The 25,798-nt window shown below is 46.3% G+C and overlaps 2 long non-coding RNA genes across 3 annotated transcripts; both read right to left on the bottom strand.

Annotated features, from left to right (window-relative positions):
- Positions 1 to 2,636: 2,636 nt before the first annotated feature.
- LOC121142164 lies at positions 2,637 to 16,007 on the bottom strand. Its single transcript, XR_005879137.1, has 5 exons — positions 15,920 to 16,007; positions 4,532 to 4,775; positions 3,530 to 3,638; positions 3,222 to 3,298; positions 2,637 to 3,138 (listed from the first exon to the last, which is right to left on the bottom strand). It is a non-coding gene; the product is annotated as an uncharacterized LOC121142164 (long non-coding RNA).
- Positions 16,008 to 16,854: 847 nt separating this feature from the next.
- Positions 16,855 to 25,099, bottom strand: LOC121142163. Of its 2 annotated transcripts, none has more exons than XR_005879136.1 (4): positions 24,970 to 25,099; positions 24,693 to 24,860; positions 19,990 to 20,261; positions 16,855 to 17,638 (listed from the first exon to the last, which is right to left on the bottom strand). It is a non-coding gene; the product is annotated as an uncharacterized LOC121142163 (long non-coding RNA). The 2 variants fall into 2 exon arrangements; XR_005879135.1 differs by lacking the exon at positions 16,855 to 17,638 and adding an exon at positions 19,280 to 19,445.
- Positions 25,100 to 25,798: the final 699 nt, after the last annotated feature.

The raw sequence follows: 25,798 nt of genomic DNA, 5'->3' as shown, positions 1-25,798 counted from the left end.
AGAGGCTGCAAGAACTGAGCTGTAAACTTGATGGACAAAAGAAAAGTTGTCCAAAAAGGATTCAAATTCACAAAGCCACCATAAAGTGGTACCCATGAGTCTTTTGTTATCCCGGCCTAAGAGGTTACACACGTGTTACTGGGAGAGATACACTGAAGATTCCTTGACCTCCTGGAGCTGCATCTGGTTTTGCATCCCATGGCCATTCCATGATTTAAGATGTGGGGTTTTCACAGAAACGCTAACCCGAGCTAGTGGCAGCTCACTGCCTCCAGACTCACAGCTGGGGAACCTGCTTAGGACCGAACTAGTTCCTCTGAATGTGGGTGACATCTATGTGGCTTGGGCAGTTTATGGGGCTGCTGGCAGTGGGACCAGGTTTTATCCCTAGTGTATGAACTGGCTTTTTGGAGCCCATTCCCTATGGAGGAATGCCTTGCTCAGCTCAGATACATGGGGAAGGGCCTAGACTCTGCCCCAAATGATGTGACAGACTTTGTTGACTCCCATAGGAGGCCTCGCCTTCTCTGAGGAGTGGATGGGGGTAGAGTCGGGGGGGGGGGGGGAGGCAGGGGGAGTGGTAGGAAGGGAAGGAGGGGGGAACTGGGATTGGTATGTAAAATAAAAAAGATTGTTTTAAATAAATTAAAAAAAAGATGTGGGTGATTTTTTTTCCTCAAAAGGAAAGAGTCCAGGGAAGGGATGCACTCTGTATCAGCCACACAGGAGTGGAGCTGAGAAAACGGGTTGCTTTGGTCAGAGGACTTGATGCTGGTTAAGAGGTAACTCAGCAATGAGGAAACAGTAAAAGTCTTGTCCTGAGGTGTTGAAACTCATTTCCTCCCTCACTTTCCAAGTACTGAAAACGTCCGAGTTTCGATTCTTACAATGAGGAAATATTACCAATATTTAGTTGTAAGTGAATTAATGAATTATTATGTTCCTAGTGATACAAAAATCACGAAGTTCTCAGTGCCATCGTCCACACTAGCACACCCCAGAAACTAGAACTTTCCCTTCGGGTGATGTGATGCTTATTGGACAATGGTGAATCTCTTTCTTGTCCTGGAACTTCCCTCCACGAAGCGGTATCACCGCGCAAGCCGCAATCCCTGCTCAACAGACGTTCTGTCGTGAAACGAGCAGCAGAATACGAAGCGTCCTGTCCAAATACAGTGTTCCTGCGAGTGAAGCCCATTAGAACCTGGAAGGCTTTAGATGATCATCTCATTGGTGCTTTTCTACGTCAGAAAAACCTGAGAAAGGAAGCCTGAAGCCCTATATGGGCTGGCCTTGTTAAGTTTCTACAAATGACTCACTGTTAACGAGTAGCCACATGAAGAGTGTGGAAGGAGGCAGACACCACAACAGCTTTCCACTGCTCTGACCCAATAGCAGCCCCACCTCTCTACCTGATCAATTTCTGTGCTAGCGTTGGTGTTAGCATCAACGTCACTTTCTCAGCACCTTTGGGTTTTTGTTGTTTTTGTTTTTTCCTGGTTCCTAGGAGTAAGACACTAAAATTTTCTCTTTGGGGTATTAGCAAATAACCAAGTGGTCCTTTCTCATCCTGTCATTTCCCATTGCATTATAAGCAACACCTCAATAGCACCATGGCTGTGTTGCCTGCAGTTATTACCTTCCAGCTCCCAGAATTCCATCGGCAATGAAAAAACTGCCCGTTGCTTGCGGGCAGGCTGACTGCTTGGCACATCACACATAAAATGCAGCGAATGCAGCCAGCTTGTGGGTCGAGCGACACCATGTCTTCCAGGTAGTATAAGCACAAGAATGACACAAACGTGAATAAAAGAGAAGGAAGGAACCCTTCCCACGTTGTGGTGAGGCTCAACACCGTTCCTGTTATTTCTGGCTTCTCCACTTTTTCTATTTCCTGTAGCTTCTCTTTGAAGAGTGTCAGGAGAAATTGTGAAATCAGATAAACCTTACAAAAAAAAAAACCCTTGCCACGTGACCAGCACTGTTCACAGTGTGGGGTCATACTAGCTTGTTTAGTTAGGACTGCAACTCTCCGGGAGAGTGACTATCAATGTCTCTGTTTGCAAAAATGAAAAAAAAAAGCCGTTGGAGCATTGAGCGATTAACTTATTCACCAAACACCCCACCACAGGTAGAATGTGGTGGGTGAGCCTCCTGTTGGAACTCAGCATGCTGACTTCAAATAACAATAGCAAACACATTTATAGTAACAGACTCTTCGGCCCTGGACTAGGGCTGTGGAGAGTGTGAAAGGGAGTCTTCCACAACCAGCACCCACAACTTCTCCTTGCCCTACATCTTCAATAAGAAACGCTTAGCTTTGCTGTATAATTGCTCCGTCTCCGTTGCACCTAGAAGGACCTCTGTGGACCGATGTGATTAATAAAGCACACAGTGTGACTGTTGGAGCAAGCGTCTATTTCAAGTGAGACTAGGTTTCAGGGAAATGGGAGGGAGGGAGTGAGGGAGTGATAGCCACAGCTGCGGGGGTGGGGGGGTGGGAGGGAGGACGGAAGGACTGACAGGACACTCACAATAGCAAGAATGCTGGAGACAGGAGTGTAGAGAGAGATTTTATGTAACCCTAGCGCTAACCAGTCCTGTGTGGGTGTGTTCATGGGTACATAGAGACATAGAGAATGTATGGGTATAAATAAAGCTAGGGAGAGGAGACTCTTGCTCTTTGGATTTTGGGGGTTTTTGTTTGTTTTTTGGTTTTTTGGTTTTTCGAGACAGGGTTTCTCTGTATTGTTTTGGAGGCTGTACTGGAACTCGCTCTGTAGACCAGGCTGTCCTCTAACTCCCAGAGATCCGCCTGCCTCTGCCTCTGCTGGGATTAAAGGCGTGTGCCACCGACACCCGCCGGGCACTGACTCGGAGAGCAGCATGTGGACCTTTGGTTCTCAGCTTTTTTGGCTTTTCAAGTAAGTGATTTCTCTTTCAATAAATTGTCATAGGACATCCCTATTTTGTGCAGTTTACTATTTCTGCATTACAGGAGCCTGGAGCAGCACTCACACGGAGCAGGCATTCAGCAAAGGTAGATGGAGGTGTGAAATGCCCATTGTTTCCAGGCGAAGTCGGTGTGGCCTGCTATTGCTGGAAGATTCCACTGGACCTGGCAGCTTGAAGGAGAGGCTGGGGAAATCACAGTCAGTCAGGTTATGCCAGGGTGGGCTGAGGATGCCCCGCGTTGTTTTGTAGGCGTTTCTCAAACTTACATATCATTAGGATCAGGATTTGCCAACAATACCCATCTTCAGGCCTCTTCTCTGAACTAGGCGTTGGTCCCAGGTATCTGCATTTAATGTAATATAGCAGTCAGTGGACAAGGAAAGAGAAACTTTAGAAACAAAATTCAGATTTTTTAATTTCTCTAATTGTTAGATACAATGTCCTGGAGCAACAATACATGTCCGTTTCATCTTTAAAGTATGGGAGATGACCTCACCCTTGCAGGGCTGTACTTTGCAGGGGGAGAAGCCAAGTACCCAGACACACAGAAGGGAGGTAGGTGTGTAAAGCTCACCAATGTTCGTATTCCTTAACGCAAGCGTTCCTCATCAGCTGTCCTTACTTCCCTGTCATCATTACACCTTCTTGCCTTGGGAAAACTACCAAGAACAGAGCTGCGGAGGCTGTAAATACAAGAAGCAGGGGTGGGGTGTAGGCAGAGGGTGGCATCGGCAAAAAGACCGAGTGAGAAAAGCCAGATACAGGAAGATGAATGCCGTGTGATGCCACTCATCTGTGGAGTCTAAACATGCCACCTTCAGGGCAGTAGAGTGGAGTTGTCTGGAGGCTACCAAGGACTAGGGTGGGGGTGGGGAGATGCTTATCATAGCCACAAACTTCCACATACAAGACTAGCTGGTCCTGGGGATCTGATTTACAGTGTGATGAGTAGTCAGTTGTATGGCTTACTTGCTTTTTTTGTTGTTGCAGTTAAGACGGCTGGTTTTGAGTTCTCAACACAGACGCACACACACACACACACACACACACAAATGCGAAGGGGAGGGGTAAGCATGGGTGGTGATGATTTGTGATAAACAGTACCTATATCAATTTAACTAAACCCTGAAGAGTTCGTTGCCTGTGTGCCAAGCATGGAGGGGGGGGCACCTGCAGTCTCATCACTTGGGAAGATGAGGCAGGAGAATCAAGGCTTAAAGTCAACCGAAGTAACACCGAGGTTTGTCTCAAACAACGATAAAAGACATACATGTGCTCCAAGAACAGTGTTGGAGGAGTGGCAAACAGGAAGGCTTGTACTCTTGCACCCAGCCAGGCAAATGGTGTATGACTCTAAAACCAGCTCAGAAAGGCATAGGAGGCAGAGGGTAGGAGGAGGAAGGAAGAGATCTGGCCTCATGACTAATGGCGAGTCTTCCCTTGGTCATCACAAGGGTGCTAAGGGGAATGGTTGGTGTGGGTCTAGTCCTCTGGTGACTGAGCCAGAGTCGCTCCCTGTTGGTTCTGCTGGCCTCTGTACCCTCACTTCCCCGACTCCCCATCTCTGCTTCCTTACCAGGTTGTCCCATGCACCCTTCTCAGTGAAGCTTGTTGGAGTTCTGCTTCAGCACAGTGAAGCTAAATGTATCAGAGAAGCCAACGACTGTCTCCTTCTTCTTCAAAGAAACAGCACTCGAGAAACACTGCTGTCTGCAGAGAGATGGCTCCCAATGCCCAGTGTCCACCACCCCAGCCTCTCCATCAATCGTGCTGACAAATTCTTTCATGCCTTGGCCACAGTGAGCTTGATTGACCTGCAACTAGAAGAGACAATCATCAGAGAGATGCAGAGTTGCTCCCCCCCCCATCCAAGAATACCTCCTGTAGGTACGCGGGGGAGCCTGTGAAGACCCAACAGAGGAGAAACACCGACAGTATTTTCCTGGACAAAACTAGAGAACCCCATGACACCCACTGTGCCCTCAGTTCCTTGGACCCAGAGTTTCATTCGTGAATCGAGCGTTTTTTTGCTGGTGTTCACTCAGCTGTTTCCAAACTCCCCACTGAGCAAACATATGGAAATTCGATCTATCCAAACAATTTCTGTAACATATGTCACGTCTATCTTGTGAAAGGAAGAGAGGGGCTGGAGAGACGGCTCAGGGGCTAAGCAGCGTATTTGGTGCAAGACCCTGCAGAGGACCCAGATTGGGTTCCCAGCACCTTCATCAAGCGGCTCACGGTAACTCCAGTTCCAGAAGACCCAACGTTCTCTTGCAGTCTCTGCGGCACACGGATTTACTCGGGCACACACAAATACATCAGTCTTTGAGTGGGGGGAGGAAAATAAAAAAGATGAGACCCTCCTGTACAATCGGATTAAAAACCCGTCTATGCTTCCGGCCTGTCTGTTGTTCAGAAGAACCCTGTCAAGTGGGCTGTCCGCAGTCTGTATCTCCTCTTCCTACTCTGCCTCTAGGCTCCAGCCACAGGGAGCACTTCCAGCAATGTGAACGGTGGGCTCTTCCTCGGCTCCGAGTCCCGGCTGCTTCGCTTTCTCACTACACGCACACTCTGACAGTCTCGGTTCCCTAGAGTCACTGATGACTCAGGTTTCAGAACGTATCCAGGACTGTGCTTATCCCCAGAAGCCCCCTTTGAGGTCCTGTCTCCTTCCATACTTAGACCAGTGCTTCCTCCTAGGTATCCTCTGTGCCCCTTTATTACCTATATCAGCGAGTAACACGGACAAATTTGTTTATTTTAGATAAGACCGCATGAACATACAAATGAGAGAGAGAGAGAGAGAGAGAGAGAGAGAGAGAGAGAGAGAGAGAGAGAGAATTCCTTTTTCAAAAACTTGGGTAGCTGGTGTTAAATATGAGCCTCAGATGGTCTCATCAGAGTAAGCGGGTTGGTGGGAAATTTGTGCATATGGTATACAGCCTCCAGCCCACGCCCTCCGTCTCTCTCTGACTGTCTACCACGGCTAGCGTGCAACAACCGGAGAGATCCTGTGGTTTGATATCTGGATCTAGAATCCTTTAGTCATGTTACTCCTCTTCCACCCGTAACAGGGCTTTCTTAGAAAACAGATGCCTGGGATAAGTTTCCCAGTACGAAGAGACGGGTGATCACTCAGTGTCTTTATTGTTATATTAAATTATGAATTAGTGTCCGGGGACAGCTAACTCTAAAGAGTGCTCTTAAAAATAATCTAATTCCCAAACTTGTCTGATTTAATAGTCAGACAGATAGATTAGGGGATAGACATTGAATTGTGGGAACAAAGAACAAGACCACACAAGAAAGTTCTGGAACCGTGGGGAGAGCGGCAGATCAAATTACTGACATTAGCTTGGCCTACAACTTCTTAACTTCACAAGGGCCCAAAGGTAATATGCAATCAGTAGAAAGTGTACTTTGGAATTTAAATTTTGATTTGTTTTTCCACAGCCGAGGGTATAAAGGGCAGCACTTTGTCAGTGCTGAGCAATGGCAGAGAGCCACCGGTGACGGTGAAGTAAACAGCCAGGAAGCACTCTTGGTGGACCCTGTTGCTAGGCTAAGGCTCAGCAGGTTGGGTGCCCTAGTTGGGTGTGTCAGGATGTAACCCCGCTGCAAGCTATGGAGGGTATATCAATTCATGTTGCTTCTTATGCAGGAGAAAGACTAGTCTTTACCCCAAAAGGCAGCACTTGGGCAGCAAGCAGAAGAGCAGCATTTACAGGAAGAGCTCTGTAGCACAAATAATAATAACCCAGAGACAGATATTGGGGTTCAGATTTCAAGCCGAAGATCAGAGAGGCAAAGCAACCAAGTCAGTTGGCTCTTAGCTCTGCCCCAGACCATAATGGGTGATCCTGTCTCCACGAATCCTCAGAGTACAATGCTGACTCCACCAAGCCTCAGGCTGCAATCCTTTGAGTTCCTGTCACTTCCTGCCTTACATTCCTCTCTCCACCCAGCCATATCACTCCTATCTCCACCTCCCTAGTGCTGGGATTAAAGGTGTGTGATCCCAAGTGCTGAGACCACCTTTGTGTGAGCTCCGTTTCTGTTTTAGACTGGATCGATTTCATGTAGCTGAGTGTGACCATGGACTCACAGAGATCCATCTGCCCCTGTCTCCCGAGTCCTGGGGTTAAAGGTGTGCACCACCACTGCCTGGCTCTATGGCTGTGGCTAGCTTTGCATTTTGATCTCCAGTGGATCTATTAGATCATAAATAATATATCACCAAAGAGTTCCTTTAGGCACATGGTGAGAAGACCTTTGCCAGCAGTCAATACTGCAAAGTACCAGTCCAAGGAGCTTTGGTCATCCATTGCGGAGAGACGCTTTCACCCATCTCTCCGCACAGCTTATTAGTTTCAAATTGCCAGGTTTTATCCCAACAGGATGATTATTCCGGATGTTAAGCCCTTAACTGTAGATTAACCAACTCAAAAGAGAATAATGTTGTCAGCATGGCCACTCCTCTGTGTCACCCGTGTTCTTGCCTAGCATCCGAGTGATGAGAACACTCATTTTCTTAAGAGCAGCCTCGCTGAAGGGCGCTCATCAACACCGTCTTCCCAGAGCTCACCACGGCTAGCCAAGGACCCCAGTGGAAGAGAAAGCTATGGTGTCACAATGACTTTCCAGCCCATGATAGGCAAGAGCCTTTGAGATCTTCATTACCGTGTCTTCTCTACCGATGTTCCTAAACCCCTCCCCACGTGGCAAAGCTTCCCTCTAGAAGTAGAAGCAAGACAGCCCTGCAGTTAGTGGAGGTCGCTGTCCTCCTAGTTGATGTGAGCAGCACTCAGTTTGTGGAAGTCACCGTTCAGTCTTTCTCTCCTGCTTGCAAGTGTGCTAGATGTCCATGTGTGGAGACAGTACCCAAAGTTTCACCTCACAGTCAACTCAAACTGGTCCATCCCTACAGAGAGTCAGTTTGGCCATCCACCCATGAGAAGCATTAGGGAGACTTCTTTGTTTCCACAGAAAATGTCTATCTGGCACATGCTTCTTTGTTTTTAAATACCTTGGCAGTATGCCCTAGGGAATGCAGACTTTCTCCTAGGCTATTGCTCTCTGCCTCATCCTTTGTCTTGTGGATTTAACATCCTTCTGCTCTTTTACCCTTCCTCTCTCGAGTTAGGATCTAGCCTAAAGTGTCTAAGGTCAGTCATTAGCACCCCACTTTTGCAAATCTGACCAGCTGCATCAGATGGATGAGCATTTGGTTGTGAATAAATACACATTTTATGACTTTTAGTCTTGAAAAACAATAACAATGAACTACTTTCATAATGTACTTTGAAAACTATAATCACCAAATTTCAAATTTTTATGTAACAAACCGCTCTTTGGAAAACTGGCTGACATTGCTGGGTTTTGACACTGTCATGTTAGAACCATCCAGATCTCAAATTCAGACCAATCAAACCAGAAAGACAACAGTTCAGAATAATGATATAACTAAAAGACAAAAGTCACCATGCAGAAACTCTTCATTCTAGATTGAACACATCAGGATAGATACAGCCATAAAGGAGTAGGAAGCTACTTTTCTGACCAGCTTCAAGCTCCTTCCCTTCCACCAGAGATTTATGAACTAGAATTCATTTCCACCCTCGTCAACAGCTTTAATAAAAGATCGGTAGGCTTATAGGGGCTGGGGAGATGGCTCAGCAATTAAGAGCACTGGCTTCTCTTCCGGAGGACCCAAGTTCAGGCCCGGTACCTATATGGTGGCTCACAACTGTCTGTAACTTCAGTTCCAGGGGCTCTGGCGCCCTCCTCCGGCCTCCACTGGCGCCAGGTACCCAGGAGGTGAACTTACACAAAGGCAAGCAAAGCACTCATACATAATAAAACAGTTGAAGAGGCAGGGCTGGAGACATAGGTCCAGAATTTGGTTCTTGGCACCTGTGTCAAGCAACTCACAACCACCTGGAACTCCAGGTCCAGTGGATCTGACACCCTCTGCTGGCCTCTGTAGGAACTGCATGCACTTGTTGCATATACAGACATGCAGGTATACACACACACATTTTTTTAAAAATCATGTGCACACACACAGACATACACATAATTAACAATAATTAAAAATTTTTAAATCTAATTCTTCTTTAATTAAAAAAGAATTAGTGATGGTTTGACTATGGGATGTAGTACAGGGGCTTGGGCTTGTGGTCTCAGATCATGGTGCTCTCTCTAACACTGTGGAGCTTCTAAGCGATGGGCATTGACTGGAAGTAAGTGAATGGGCCATTGGGCTCCATGCCAGCCATCCCTCTGCTTCTCAATCCCCTGCCTCTCACTTTCTACTGCTGTGGCTAGAGACAACTCCGCCCTGCCTTCTCCACCACGATGAACTGACACCCCTCAGAAACTGAGCCAAAACAGACCGTGCATGGTTTCTTCCCACTGGGCATTTTGGTGGCGACTCAGAAGTAACACACACAGGCTATGGAAATGGGATTTGTGTTAGACACTTTGATTTTTTTTCTCTGAAACCCCCACTAGGAGGAGTATTAACGTCAGGGCCTACATGCTGGACTCCAGAGACCCCCATGCGATCGGTCTAGTGAGTTCACCGTCCTCTTGATGGATAGTAGACTCTCTCCTTTGGTTTGAGGAAGTTTGGGTTTCCCCCTTCATTAGGCACACAGATTCCTCTCCACAAAGACTGGCATTGATGGCCCCAAAATCTTCATAAATGAGGACCTTTTATGCAACTAACAGAAGGACGGATATATGTGAGACCCTCCTCCACCACCATCCTATGTTTCTCATGGGATGAGCTCTTCGTTTTTTTCCTGAGCTTCACGAGCAAAAATGACCAGGTGCTAGCAACACGTGATACAGTAAAGCCCCCGAGGAACAACAAACACTCCACTGTGTTGTTCCCGACATACATGACTGTTATCCTCAGGTTCAAATCACAGTCAATTCCTGTCACATGCTGCAGACAGACCTGAACTCTGGGTTTTCCTGAGTTGAGGTGTGTGTTGTCGGAGAGAAGCTTTGGGTTTATATTATTATTATTATTATTATTATTATTATTATTCCCCATTGTAATGCAAACCACAAGTACCATCCTCCTACTTTCTAGTATCAAAAGTGAGCAGAGAAAATACACTTGAGTGACAGCCGAGAATCTGACTGCATCCTGAGGGGAAGGAGAGACAGCCACTACACTGTATGACTCCAAGAAGCTCAGTCAGTGCACAAAGCCCTCACTGGTGCCCATTCCTTTGGGAAACCAGAAATAGGAAAGTGTGGGTGGAGGAAATCTCCCTAATGCAAAACTGGGGGCAAAATCCATTTCCCTCTCTTTTTATTTTGGGAGAAATAGCTAAGAGATTAATGAAGAACTAGAGGAAAGTTAAATCGTATTTTCTTCCTTTATCTCCATTCACTCATTCCTACGTCCACATAGTTATCTGCCTTTTTGTGTTCAGAGATGGCTACTCAGTATACATACAGTAGCACTACACAGCCTCTAGGGGTTCAAATAAATGAGGGGTAGTATAGTTACCAATTAGTCAAACTGTAGTTGGGATGCAACCACCTACGCAGAAGACTATAATTCAACAGTGTCTGGAGAACACGGTTTTGGAATTGAGTTTTCGCTTAATTCATACCACTGACTATGTAACTCTAGTTGACACTTGTAAGATCTGGCTTTCAGGACACATGTATGCACATACATGCTCATTCAGACTATCCTGGAAGATAATTGGAAGCTAACCCTGTGAACAGGAAGTAAGGGTGATACAGAATTGGCATATTGGGGACTTTTGTGAGCAAAGGCATGGAGAATCAGTTGTGAGATGAGCAGATTGAAAACTGTCTTATGGGGGCTGGAGAGATGTCTCAGAGGTTAAGAGCACTGGCAGCTCTTCCAGAGGTCCTGAGTTCAATTCCCAGCAACCACATGGTGGCTCACAACCGTCTATGATGAGATCTGGTGCCCTCTTTTGTCATGCAGGCAGAACACTATACATAATAGATTAATAAATCTTTTTTTATAAAAACTGGTTTTGCAGGAAGACATAGAAGAAATTACATAGGTTTGACCAGGAAGTTGTTTCCAAAGTGGAGCATTTCAGAAGTGAAAAGGAATGCTTTTTAGTCAAATCATTTTAAATTTCCAGACATTCTCGTGGTATTGCTCAGTAAACACTTTCAAAAACTAAGAATGGCATGTCTATGCCCGTGGAAGTAAAGACACACATTCACATATCAACATGCTACAAATGCAGGCAGAGTAGTTATTCTTGATGTGAATTTTTGAGGTCAACCAATTTTAGATGTGTGCCAAATGCACTTTGAATTATGAAATTAAAAAAAAAACAGCGACTTAAAGGGCCAGCAGTGGAGTGTTACGACTTAGTGATGTGTCTCAATGTCAGATGAGAAGGTAGACTTGTCTTGGACTCACGATGGAAAACTACTCAAGCTCCAAAGGTCTTGGGACGCCTGCCTCATCCTCCTTCCCCCCCCCCCCCGCCCCCTTGCTGGAAATCTGACACTTCCACCTGTTTCCAGGTCTCAGCAGCAGCTCTCTGGAACCTTGGAGCAAGCCTCTCACTCCTACGCCCTTTCACGCACTCCTCCTCCCCCCCAGTCGCTGCCACTTCGATATGGAAGCTGGACCCCTTGAAGCACATCTGCACTGGCCTCCAGGCAGGCTCACTCTAGGTAGTTGATTTCCAGGGGCATTAGATTCTCAGGATAAATTCACACAAACTGGCACCTTTGGTGGGTAGAGTCTAACCCCCCCCCAAACAATCCTTCATCTCGGGCGCGCAAAGCAAGAGGGTGCTCTTTAATGATGCCAAACTGTTTAGCAATTATTGCCTGCTTTGTCTGTATTTTTAAGGTAGCTTTTGCTCTTTCTTCATCAAGCTGCCCATTTTCCTTCGTTGTTGTTGTTGCTGTTTCTCCTCTTAGTATTATTTTCTACCGCCGCCACAGACTTGGATAGCAGTGGGTGGTAACCACGCCATAGCATGAATGCTATCCTGTCTTGAAATCCCCCCACAAACAAATTATCCCGTTACTCAAGTTCTCGAAACATGGGCAGAAAACAAACAAAACAAAACAACGAAAACATGGGCAGAACATAGCAAAGCTCTCTGTCACACATAACACGAGTAGAACAGCCTTTAGCTAGTTTTTGGTAAAGTCCTTATAGTCCCCTCTGAAACCTCATGAGCCAAGCCTCATCTGCTATCTGTGGGTTTTGTTTTGTTTCTGTTGTTGGTTGTGTTTGTTTGTTGTTTAAGCACCGCAGCCTTCCAAACCCCCAGAGAGTGGCCTATTAAGCCGTTTTACAGTGTCGGGGGGGCTTCTCTAGTTTGCAGCTCCAAACCTTTCCACTCTCCTCGTGCAAACCCGCTGGCTGGAAAGGCCTGTGAGCCACACTGTCGGGTTTGTGGCGCCAATGGCCTCGTTTCCCAGCGAGGTATGTGTGTGCTCTGTGCTGTCCTCACGGCTGTGATGATAAGATACCTGACAAAAAGCAGTTTAAGGGAGGCGGGGTTGGCTTGGTTTAGGCGAGCCTATCACTGTGGGCAAGGCGCGGCTGCCCACGTCAGTGAGATACAGCTGGCCACACCGCGCCTGCAGAAATGGAAGCAGAGAGGGACACACACAGCGATGGTCTGCTTGGCTATTCCTTTTCATTCAGCGTCGGGATTCCACTCCATGGGACCCGTGCCTCTCACATTTAGGACAGCGCTATCCCTCTTCGGCCCGAAACACGCTCTCGCGGACCCTCAGAAGTCTGCTTCCAGACCCATACCGTCACAATTATAACACTTTCGTTTATCAACACTCGTCGTTGATAAATCCTAGGACATTTTCTCCTGACTCCGGTGAACACAGAGTTGTTGCCTCATGAGAGAGAGAGAGAGAGAGAGAGGGAGGGAGGGAGGGAGGGAGGGAGGGAGGGAGGAAGGAAGGAAGGAAGGAAGGAAGGAAGGAAGGAAGGAAGGAAGGAAGGAAGGAAGGAAGGAAGGAAGGAAGGAAGAGGAAAGGACATGGCTGCTCCCAGGTATAGCAAGTATGTGGGAGAGCACAGCCAGAGGGCAGGGACATCTGGGAGAATCCAAAGGGAAGGAACATGTGAGGCTGAGCTGGGCCCTGTGGGGAGATGGGGAGGAGACAAGAGAGAGGGGAACAAGGTGCAGCAGCCAGGAGGCCAAAGGGACGAAAATGTCTGGATTATATTGGGAAGACCCTCCGGGGAATGGTCAGCCCAGCCCCTGGGCTGGAGAGTTCAGGGTGGAGTGTGGGGTATGTCAGCCAGCCAGCCGTGCTCTGCAACAGGCAGGGAGTGAGGAAACCTTGTGAGAACCCGGCAGCCAGGTCCACGTTGATGTTTTAAATAGGCACCTCAGCCGTTTGCTCCAGGTTTGGAACTCAACATTTCTTAGACGGCTTTTGCAGAATTTCCCTCTCACGGGAACCCTCCTCGTTCCTCTAAATTGTCCAAGGAGAGAGATGTTTGCTGGGATAGAGCAATTAAAACCTCCATGTATGACCTTGGCTTGCTGAAGTCTCCCAGTCCTGGGGGCAATTCCGGGTACACAGTATCTTGATGGCCTCTGGTTGGACCTCGTTATAGGGGAATTCCAGTTCTCTCTGCATTTCCTCTCGGTCCCAAATCTGCCAGACCCCAATCCTCTACTTCAACCACCCTGGAGGACTTGGCCGCTCCTGTGGGGGGTCCTCACCACCCTCCACCCACAGCCACACACACCATGCAACCTTGCCTGTGGCTGGTTCTCTGGGAAATGATCCCCCACCCAGCCCTGCAGCCTGCCAACTCATCGCAGAAAGTGCCTCTCTCTGGGTGAATACCCTTAAACAATGTGCTTCCTGGTTTGTCGTCCTCCAGCCCCCCCCAGCCCCCTTGGGGACCCAGCACACATCCCCATGCTGGATCAAACCCATCTCAGCAATTCTATCCAGGTCCCACAGGACCTCCATGCCCTGAGGTCTCAATGCCTCTCAGCCCGGCTTCCCTGCATCTCACGGTCTTTTCAGCAGTTACTTGCCCGCTGGCCGGCAGAAGACACTCACTTCCTTGGTCTCTTATTCCCTGAGACAAGCCTAGACTAAGTTGTGAAGGTGCACATCTTCCTGGTTGTTTCATCTGATTTACCAATGTACTCTGGTAGGTAACATTCTTTTTGCCCCCCACACACATTTCACTCGAATAGTATTTTTAACTCAAACGGCGTTGGGTGACACCCTTCTCATTTCTCCCCTGGCCTGAGGAATCTTGGGAGAGAAGCAGGTTCCGTGGCCGTAACATTGTTAATGAAACCATCTGGTGTCTTCCCAGTCCCTCCTGAGCACCGACCTGTAACCTCTCACACATTAAAACAGTAATGTTTATTTCCTACAGGGAAAGTACAGTTCCTACCCCTTAGAACAAAGGACGCGTTGCTCTGGTTTGTGTTTAAATTAGACCATGATGTGGCACATTTAGAGCAGTGGTCTTGAGAGCCAGTTTTGAAGAGGAGGAGGAGGAGGAGGATGAGAAAGAAGAAGAAGAAGAAGAAGAAGAAGAAGAAGAAGAAGAAGAAGAAGAGGAGGAGGAGGAGGAGGAGGAGGAGGAGGAGGAGGAGGAGGAGGAGGAGGAGGAGGAGGAGGAGGAGGAGAAGAAGAAGAAGAAGAAGAAGAAGAAGAAGAAGAAGAAGAAGAAGAAGAAGAAGAAGAAGAAGAAGAAGAAGAAGAAGAAAGAAGAAGAAGAAGAAGAAAAGAAGAAAGCAGTTTTCTGAATGCTAAACCTTTTCCTTTAACGATTGGGAGCTAAACTGACTGAATCAATTGAGAAACAGTCTGTGGAATTGGGAAGTCGTAGCTCCCATGGCAAAAATGATAATGGAACATCCCAGGAGAATGAGAGGAAGGCCACAGAAGGGAACACCAGGCCGAAACCCCGTGAGGGGTTAGGGGAGGTCTCACAAGCTTCAGGGTCAGGGTTAGGGAAGGACTCTTAGACTTCAGGGTCAGGGTAGGGGAGGACTCTTAGACTTCAGGGTCAGGGTAGGGGAGGACTCTTAGACTTCAGGGTCAGGGTTAGGGGAGGACTCAGGAGGAGGATGACAGATGGAGACAGGAAAGCACAGATATTCCCAAACCTCCTCCCTTCTGAGCATGTGGCTTCCCGAAATACAGCACAGCCATTACTCTGGCCAGCAAAATGAGGGCACAGAGGATGGTTATCTTTCCTTTCGCTTTTGAATAGAGGAGACGGAGTCTTCACGTTCCTCCCTGCTATGCTTTGCGTGTGAAGGGAAATCATACCAGCGTGGGAAGACTCTGGCGGTCTGGACTCCCAGTGGGCACAGCAGTGACACTCAGTTTCCATTTCCCACTCAACTATTTCATTTCTCGATTTGTGTTCATCTGAATGTCTAGGAATAAGTGCTCTGGGAGTAAAAGCCACGGCTTCAGTTTTGGACACGCGGGCATGTGAGACGTCCAAGAATACGTACATGTCAAGAGTGTGAACACCACACTACCTCGGAGGTCTCTGGGACTCACGGAACCCGTCGAGAAAACTGTGCTAAGGCTCAGCAGGTGAGTGATGTAAAGTCAGGTGGCATCTCTGGATCAGAACCATGTCTGCCTCTCTTCAAGTGATGGCCACAGGCCTAAACTCTTCTCCTACCAAGCTCTGTCTTTCTATTCCTTCATCTCCCTCCTCTCCACGGGACCCTCATCTCTTTCTCCCCCTAAGGCTCAAAGACATAACAACAGAGCAGCAAGAACAAAACTCCAGACTCACACAGACCTGCGTGCAAGTTCAGACTCGGGAGAGTAACCACTGCACAAACTAGGATAAGTCCCCTAAGCGCACGGAGCCTGTGTTCACACACATAATGTGAGTGTATGGGATAGAGACAAGCAATTTTTAAGTTACGTGCAAAGCAAGTATCCTGTATCATACCTTATGCGCATTTGTCCTTGGAAACTGTGGATTTCTGTTATTGTCTGTTGTGTCACGTGTGAGCGCATTTCTGCCCAGACAGTCTGTTTGCAAAGTGTGGAGACACCCACCAAGAAAGGCCTGAGTCAGAGCCCATTGTGATGAAGAACATGTCCTAAGTTTTGTCTTTTCACACAAGAAAATCAAAGCCACCCTCCAGAGGAAGACTTGCATATAGGCTTCCTGAGACTTCCGAGGTTGGGACAAAGACAAGAAAATCCATCTTGAGCTCTGTCTTTTAATTTCTGTTTTCATGGTTGCTGCTCTCAGATGGAGGACACAATTAAAATTAATGCCAGATTAGTTCACTTTCCTCAAGATGAACATTGGTCAGATTCTATCTGAAGAGTCTGTAGCATCTCTTCTGTAATTATTTTTAAATATATTAGTGGGGATCTGGGCATTGTAGAACAAGGGGAGTGTTTCTGGGAGACAGGAGTTCTGGGTTCTGGTTCCGGTTCTGTGATTTACTACTGTGTGACCCACGGAAAGTCGTGTCTTCTCATTGGACACTATCATCTCTGTAAGATGGACCTGATGCAACCTCACAGGATTGTCTAGAGCTTACAAGAGTCACCCATATTAAAACAGAAATTACAATCAATTTCGTGATTACTACCATGCTCCTAGAGAATATGACTGACATAAACCACACAGGAATCAGATCGCTGGGACTTGACACAAAGAACACATTGGGCCTATTGCTGTTAGGATGTAGAGGGATAACAAGCTTACACTGTAATAAAAGGGATTTTGCTTTTTTGTTGTTGTTTTGGTTTTGGTTTTTCAAAACAGAGTTTCTCTGTGTAGCTTTGTAGACCAGGCTGGCCTCAAACTCACAGAGACCCGCCTGCCTCTCAAGTGCTGGGATTAAAGGTGTGTGCCACCACCGCCCAGCTGGGATTTTGCTTTTTATTTGTAAATAACAAAGGAAGGATGAAGACAGCTGGGCCCACTGTTGAGTATTAAACACACTAGAAAAATTATAGCTCTAACGATCCATGGTGGTTGGAAACTGAGTCACAGGGCATGCACCTTCCACTCCTGCAAAGAAGTTCTGGACATGTCAGTCTAGCTTCCTGTTGCCTAAGTACTCTTGTGGTTTTCCCTAGTGTTTCTCTTTAGCACCCTCATTGGTGTCTCGGGATAGTACCACCTAGGAAACACTTGAGTGCTGCAAACAGCCGTTCATTCAGTCCTTGTCAACAGCTGTTTGACACTTTCATGGGGCAGCCTCAGAATTGGAGTGACTGTAGCTATTCAGAAGAAGTGCACAGTGTTTGAGGGAGCATAACACTGTTAGAGCAAGCATTGAACAGCTGTCACAAAGGGCAGTGGCTTCACAACCCTTTTAAACTTGGTCCTTCTGCCATTCCTGCTAAGGACAAACCAGAGTCTTGCCTTTGTCTCAGACCATGAAATGGATGTTTATATCCAGATCAATGCTGGAGAGTGCACAGCCCCTCCCGAAGAAGACAGAGGCCTGATGATCATCTTGCTTGAGGCAAGTTGAGAAGGAATCTCCTGACTGGTTGGACGCATCTACAGAGCCCCTACTATGCTAGCTCGGGTTCTACTTCAGATGCCAACGTTTCTAAAGATTTCTTAAAGATAACATTGGGACAAAGGTAAGTTCCTGTGAAAATGCGTGCAGTCCTTCTCAGTGTTTGCCTTCTCACTCTGAAAAAAAGAAAATCACTTAAGTTAATCTCTATACATACATGCAAATTCCACACTACACACATCAGAAATATTTAAACCTGGTTGAGTATGTCTATCCCTCCGTTGCCTATCCCTTCAAGTATTTATCATTGCTTTGTTAGCTAAGAAGGAAACACTTAAAATCCTTTTCTCCTGGTTTTGCGAAAATATTCAGACAGCGCATTCCTGCTGTCTGCAGCTACCTGCTACACAGACACACAACAGGGCTTCCCGTTGCTACTCAACCGCAGCCTGGAACCCACTGGCCAGCCGTTGCCCATCCTGCCCTCTCCCAGCTCTCCCCACCCTCCAGTAACCACTGCTCAACTCTAAACTTCTTTAAAAAAAAAATCAACATTTTTAGATTACACGTGTGAGTGAGATCACTTAATGTTTGTCTTTCTGTGCCTGGCTTATTTCACTTAGCATGATGCTTTGTGGTCCAACCGCATCTTCACGTATGATAGGATCCCTTTCTTTGTCTGGCTGTGTAGCGTCTTTACTCATCCGTCGCTTACTCTCCCATTGTTTCCACTTCTTTTTTAAAGTATGTTTTAAAATTAAAATAGAATCGTTCTGCTTCCCCTTTCCTCCCTGCAAGTCCCACCCCGCTACCCTCTTTGACCCCCTGTCCCCACCCTCAAGTTAACAGCCTCTTTTTCTTTGGTTATTATTGTTACACACAAGCATGTTTATACGTGTGTACACAAAATCTATAAATATAGCCTGCTAAGTCCGTGTTTTGGTGCTGTGTAATGGTTTTCAAGGCCGACCACTCTGCATTGGGCAACCAATAAGGGGTCTCATGCCTGGGAGAGGCTGAAGTTTCTATATATAAATAAACAAAGGGGTGTAAATGTCTCAGTGCCCTGATTTCATTTTCTTCAGATTTACATCCAAGAGTGGGAGGTTTCTGGATCATGAACTTCTATGCTACTTTCCAGGGTGCCTGATCCACTTACCATCCCTACTACACGCCTTAGCAGAACCATCTTCAGTCTTTCTAAAAAATAAATAAAAAGCCATTCCTACTAGGCTGTAGTAACAGGTCACTGGTGGTTCTGATTTCCATTTCTCTGATAACCAGAGATCCGCAGCTTTGTTTTCAGATGTCTGCTGGCCACATGAGTGTTTACTTTTGAGAAATGTCTGTTTAGACCTACTGCCTGCTCTCCATCAGACTGTTGTCACTGCTGTTGCTGTTACTGATGTTGAGTTCTTAGTGTTCTTATGGATGCCATACACAAGCCCTCAGCAGACGAGTGTGTTGCAAATACCTTCTCTAGTTCTTTTAGGGTTTGTCTCCTCAGCCTGTTGGTTCCCATAACCACAGACACTTTGTAATTTGATGAAAGTTAATTTTTTTCTATTTTTGTCTTTGTTTCCTGTGGTCTTAGGGTCATGTCCAAAAACTACTTGCAAATGTTCTGTTGTGTTTCTAATGTTCTGATGTGTTTCTTCTGCGTCCTTTCAGGAAGCAGCATTTCAAAGTTTGGGGGCATGTTTAAGACCTGCCACACCGCTCACCCAACTGATGTGCTTGATTCTGAAAGAAGCTCATGGTTTAGCAGTATGGGGTTAATGGGCACAGTGAGGGCAGGCACTTGAAGAGTCTTAAAAGAGCAAACGATCCTTTCACGAACCCAGTGGGGTGATCTATTGTTCTGTGAAGAAGACATGCATTTAATGAGAACAAATTGATTTTTCACATAAAAATTTAGAAGGCTCTGAAATAAAAGTCTTTTCTTTTTTCTTTTTCCACTTCATCTTCCTGGACAAGGATTTCCTGTAATAATAAAGTCCGGTTGAGGCAGAGGTTGAAAGTAAAATCATGTTAATGCAAACAGAATGTGTCTAAATACAGATGGGGTCAAGAGTAGAAACAGATCAACTGTAAAAAATAAAATTGAGGATAAATTTTGACAGTTCTCGCATGCCATTTGGAGGAATCTGAAATGGGGAAAGGGTTAGGATTCAAGTGTGTTCCAGTGGCAAAGTGCCTGTCAGAGGGAGAGAAACGGAGATACGCATGGAGGTAGAGATAAAACTAAACGTGGAGACAGCATGGGGACCAGTACACATGGAGATAAAGGAGGACGCAGAGACAGAGACGGATACGGAGACAGAGACAGACATGGAGTTAGAGGGAAGAGAAGACCAGAGGGCAAGGGAAGGGGAAATACAGGCAATAAAACGGAAGAGAAAGAGGGAAGGAGGAAGGAAAAGGGCAAAGGAAGAAAGAAACGTGTGACTCGTGTAGCGCCTGAGGGTCCACCATATTCCCGACGAAACCAAGGCTCTATGGACTGATATTTAAAAGCAATCCTCACCCAACGTCTCTAAAATAATGGAGTCGGATTCCAGCTGCTCCATCACCGTCTTCACTTTCTCACTTGGCGGTCTTTTAATGGCTGCAACACTATTAGGCTTTGCTTCAGACAAGGATGTGCACTAATTAGCAAGGCACGGTCCGTCCGCAGCTTCTCCGGAGAAAAGGAAAAGACGGGAATGTTTACTTAATAAAACTTCTCTGGGCGTCCAGACTGAGGGACCGATGGCATTTCAAAGCAGCTTTTTAGTGAGTACGGAGCCAGGGCAGCCTCTAGGACAGAAGGACAGGGCAGTGTCTTTTATCACCTCAATACCTGACCACAGGCGCACCACAGCAGGTGGGGGTCTTGCGTGGGTGCCTGGTCACATTTCCCCATGTCTCATCCACCGCCTTGGCTCCTCAGGGATGGGGCTTTTCTGACTGGATGACCACCTAACTCTCCTGGCTGCAATCAGGAAGAAAGCAGAGACATCTGTGCCTGATCACACATTGTCTAAGAATGCTTCCCAAAGGGTTTAGGGAGAGATCTTAAGTAAGGATAGCGCTGACCACGCCCGTTTGGGTGTGGTCACAGGTATGTAGAATGTATGGAGGTTAAAAGGCCTGGGAGGAAGGAGATGCTCTCTCTTTGGGTTCCTGTTGGGTCCCAGAGAGCAGTGTGTGGACCTTTGGTTCTTGGCTTTCTTGGCTTCTGACATAAGTGATTTCTCCCTCAGTAAAATATCACAGGACACCCCTATTTTGTGTAGCTTAATATTTCCGCATTGGAAGTGGCACAGCCTAGCACCCCAGGACATTTCCTCTACAGCACACACCTCTATTAGGGAAATGCTAATGCTTTTCTCCCCTAATATGTCCTGGGTGTTCATCTGTGACACTCCGTGATGCCACACTTTCTAGGCCACCTCTCTTAGAGTGGGGATAATTCCACTCTGTTCTCTCTAGGACAGAGAATGGTGACTGACATCAAATGCAACTCTTTAAAAGGCATTCATCACATGCCAGGCATTGGTGGCCCACGCCTTTAATCCCAGCACTAGGGAGGCAGAGGCGAGCGGATCTCTGTGAGTTGGAGACCAGCCTGGTCTACAAGAGCTAGTTCCAGGACAGCCTCCAAAGCCACAAGAGAAACCCTGCCTCAAAAAAAAAAGACTTTTATCACACTGCCTTATATTGTTACTTTTATATTATTTACATGTCACAACTAAGAGAGCAGAAATAGAGAGAGAAAGCATAGGTATCCCTTTGGAACATCTCCGTGCCAACAAGTAGGTCCACTTCTCTCCCTTCCTGCCCTCCAGTATCCCTGCGGCCCCAATGCTATCATTTCACCTGAGCCCTCCCATTTAGCCTGTGCCTCTTCTTTCTTCTCAAGACTGAAGGGAACGAAATGAAAAGCCATACTTGAACGCCTTCTTACACTGTCCTCTCTGTGGAATGAAATGTTCAGCATTCCTCCATCATTTTTATGAATACAGCAGTGTTTAACGGCATCCATGCTGCCCTCACAAATCATAGTAGCTGTTGCTGTAACATTGATAGCAAACAGGACTGCGTGGCTGATGCCTGAAGATTTCAAAGTAAACGAGGTCTTACTTTTTTCACTTTTATTGTTATCCTGAAATTTGTAAGGACACAATCTCATTTTTAAGGACATTTGTAAGGACACAGTCAGGAGAGAGTATTTGGCATCCACAGAGAGCACGCCGGTGTATGTCTACACAAGAAGGTTTCAGGAAAACTTTGAAATTTACCGTTCAGTTCCCTCAAAAAGAAGTATTCAAAGAAGACTCCTATCCAGAACTATTTTCCGTGGCATCTCAACCTGGTCTCACTCTTTATCTACAGCTGGGACCAATCACCCTAAAGCGGGGGCTTTCCATAGCTTAGGTCACTGCTGCAACGGAGCAACCAAGAATAATCACAATGCCTTTTAAAAGGTTTATAGTAAAACTTCCGTAGTTTGCAAAAATAACACAGCTAGAGCCTGTGCATCTATTTGCCTTGTGCAGATCGATATAGCCAAACTCCTCTCCATTTCTGGCCCAGCAACCTAAAATTACAGCTGCCTACCACTGTGCCCTCCAGTAAACAATAGAAATTTTCAACTCAAATCATTTTTCTGGGATGCACCTTCTCCTCCGTTGCCCTCTGCAGTTGTCCATAGGATAGACAGCTGGACGAGTCAGTGCTGAACCTGACTGGGTTGCTTCAGCTTTGAACTGGGATCCATGGCTCAGAAGTGAACTGCAGACATTCCCCAGGAGCCAGACTTTCCTTTAGCACAGTAAAACTTCATTCTGACTTAGTCCACTGGGGCAGCACTAAGGACATTACATCTGCGTGTGGAAAGCTGGCCACGTTGACGTTCGGAGCTACCACATCCTTCTTTTATTGAATAATATTTCTCTGCTTGAAATGAACTGAATTGCTTGTAGATCAGAGGAGAATAATTGAAATAAATTCGTTTTTCCATCTGGCATTTGAGGACAAGTGTTACCAACATGTCAGTGCTCTGCATGTTGGTAACGCCTCACTCGGGAATAGGAAATGACCTCTTCTACTTTATTTCCAGAGATGAGAGAATGAAGCATAAAGGTTTTTATAAGATTAATTCTGAGCTCATGACTTCACACTTTCTGACTTATGCACATATGACTGTGGCTACTCACTGTTCTATTGCTGCGAAAAGACACCATAACCAAGGCAAATTTTATAAAATAAATCATTCAATTGAGGGCTTGCTTACAGTTTCAAAGGTCATTATCCTCTTGGTGGGGGGCATGGCAGCAGGCACGGCACTGGAGAAGTAACTGAGAACTACATCCTGATCCACAGACAGCAGGGAGAGAGAGCAAGACAGCATCTAGCACAGGCTTTTGACACCTCAAAGTCTACCCAGTGACACACTTCCTCCAACAAGGCCACACCTACTCTAACAAGGCCACACACCTCCTAATCCTTCTAATCCTTTCAAACAGTTACATTCCTTGGTGACTAAATACTGAAATATATGAATCTATGGGGAACATTCTTAGTTAAATTACTATATATCTCTCCAAAAAAAAATCATCATCAAGATGTTTCATCTTCTATTCTGACACATATCCAAGGTCAAATCAGCAACAAAAGGCCCAAGCTTTCACCCATAAGAAGTCCCAGTGAGGAGTCTTTTGATAACATACTTTTCTTTTACTATTTTTTCATTTAAATTAGAAACAAGCTTGCTTCACATGTCAATTCCAGCTCCCTCTCCCTCCCTCCTCCACGCCCCCCCACCAGGCCCTCCAGCCCCCTCCCAATCCCCACTCTGATCCTCAGGGAGGGTAAGACCCTCCATGGGGGATCTCCAGAGTCTGTCATTTCATCCAGGACAGGGCGTAGGCCCTTCCCCAAGAGTCCAGGCTGAGAGAGCATTTTGTTAACATATTTAATACAATGCTAAACAGAAACTCACTCCTGAAAGGTTGCTGTGAACTATCACCATCAAAGACCAGGACTTCAACACTTTCCCATTCAATTCCAACTTGTTACAACTCATCCTCTGTCTTTCTCTTCATACTCCATTCGCTTTGAATCTTAATTTCATCCTCACCTTACTTTTCAGATTTGACCTTAGCACCATCTTCCCAGGTTTAACCTTTGCTGCCCCCTTACAAATGGGTTTTATCTACATTTTAACTCTGGTGGGGTTTTCCTGCTGTCTTGGTTACACGGGCCTCCCGCCTCATGAGATCCAAACGTTGTCTCTTGTAAGACCGTGTTTTCGACTGTAACCCCAGCACCTTGGGTGACTGACACAAGAGGATCACAAGCCCAAGACCCACCTGGGCTATATACCAAGCTCAGGGATGAGTTAGGGAGACCCTTTCTCAAACTGAAAGTTCGAAACGGCCGATGACACCGCTCAGTGGTAGAGCACTTGTCTAGCGCGCTCAAGGCCTTTGGGTTAAATCTTCAGAAAACACAAACTTATAAATGTACACACCCCAACGAACATCTCTTTGGGTTGTAGTACAACTTGGTTCTGTCTGTGATACTAGCAGATTCCATTAAAAAAAAAGGAAAAGAAAGATTTTTTTAAGAGGTCCAGCATTTACGTTTTACACATGGCGCACATACACACAGGGAAAAAAAAGCACTCTACACATAAAATAAATGAACGGATATGAACATTTTTAAAAGGAGGATGGTGAAAAGAAATGCCAAATAAGAATATAGAGAGTCAGTGAGACGACTCACGGGATTCCCTGATGTAGGCGTCCACCCTGTGAGTCGAGGTGGAAGGAGACAGCGGACTCCACAAAGTTGTCCTATGACCTCTACATGTGCAATGTGGCATGGCATGGCGTGTGCATGCCCTCACACACACACATACACACACACACACACAGAGGAGAGAGAGAGAGTAATATACATATATGTGTGTCTTGAGCAACCAAAGCATCAGATGGGAGGGGCTGAGGGGGCTAGCAAAACAACCACAGACAGCAGTGAGACTGCACTGTTTCTTGGAAACCACCACAGCAAAAGCAACAGCACCTCTGACCCACTTTTGCTCCACTGTCCTGAGGTGGATGGAAATATGGGGAGGGCAGTGGGCAGAAGGTTCTCAGCACCTTCTTCTCACTGCCACAGGATGTGGGGAATTGACAGGGCGACTTTAGCTGTTGCTCTAACCCATGTTCATAGGTTTTCTACCTGTGATCTTCTATTCCTCAATCAAGGGAACTCTTTTCCTAGACTTCACTGCGGGCGACTCCTTTGGTCTCAGGTGCCGTTTTTCCATCACTCCTTCCTAGGACATATTTTATAAGCACAAATTCCAGGCCTGACCCTTACTGTGTGGTAGAGGGACAGTTTCTTTATCTGTGAAAAAAAAAGACAATTAATAGTCCCAGATCTGTTGTGTGGTTAAACTCCGAGTAATATGTGCATAGTGCGAGTGCTTGGCGCTCAGTGTGGGCAAAATATATACCCTCAGAAACCAAGTTCGCTGCCACGCTACGGATGAGCTCTGTATCAGACTCGATAACACCCGGACGGCACACTTCCCCACAGGGCCGTAATGATCACTTCACCCTCAAGGCGACCTGTCACTCTGAGATGTGAAAGGATCCAGAACTGGAATGCATCATAGTTTCCAGCAAACATTCTAGAAGGCTCCATTTAAATAGAAACGTTTGTGCCTTTCTCCTTTATTAAATCACAGGAGCACAGCTTTGATCTGCTCGGTGGCCAGGGTGGAAAGTTTGGCAATCACATCAGAAATGGCTCAAGGGTGTGTTTCCTGAATGTCCAGCTCATCCTCCACACATTTAACTGCTTTGAGATTAAGGCTTATTACAAAGATCTATTTTCCCCCAAGTGGTAAGCCAAAGAAGGCTCTTGGTCTACACTAACCAGACCACAGTGTGGCTCTTTTGGAATCAGACCGACTGTGAGTGGGATTGCTGAAGGGGAAGTTACATCAGCAAACCTTCCTGTTTCCCCATTCTGTCTTTCATACAGGAAAAAAAAAAACTGGCAATAAGTAAGACAAAGGAATCAGCCTCAAGAGCACGCCCACATTTCCGTAACTCTTCATTTCTGATAAGCTCATTCAATAGTACCTGGGATGCATTTGTGTGAGAAGCCCACTTTTTCCCCCCCTTGGGTACTGAGTCATGGGATATGAATAGAATTAGGGCAGCACACATTCCTGGGATTAGATATCCCTGTGTATCTGGGCTAAATAAACATTCCACTTCAAAGAAGGAATCACTCACTCTCCTTCATCATCTTTAACGATTCTTACTCAAGATTCC

The sequence above is a fragment of the Mesocricetus auratus genome, unplaced genomic scaffold (assembly GCF_017639785.1).
Source record: "Mesocricetus auratus isolate SY011 unplaced genomic scaffold, BCM_Maur_2.0 Super-Scaffold_100009, whole genome shotgun sequence".
NCBI lineage: Eukaryota > Metazoa > Chordata > Mammalia > Rodentia > Cricetidae > Mesocricetus > Mesocricetus auratus.
Note: the sequence above shows the minus strand (reverse complement) of the source record. Positions and strands in the feature narration are given on the sequence as shown.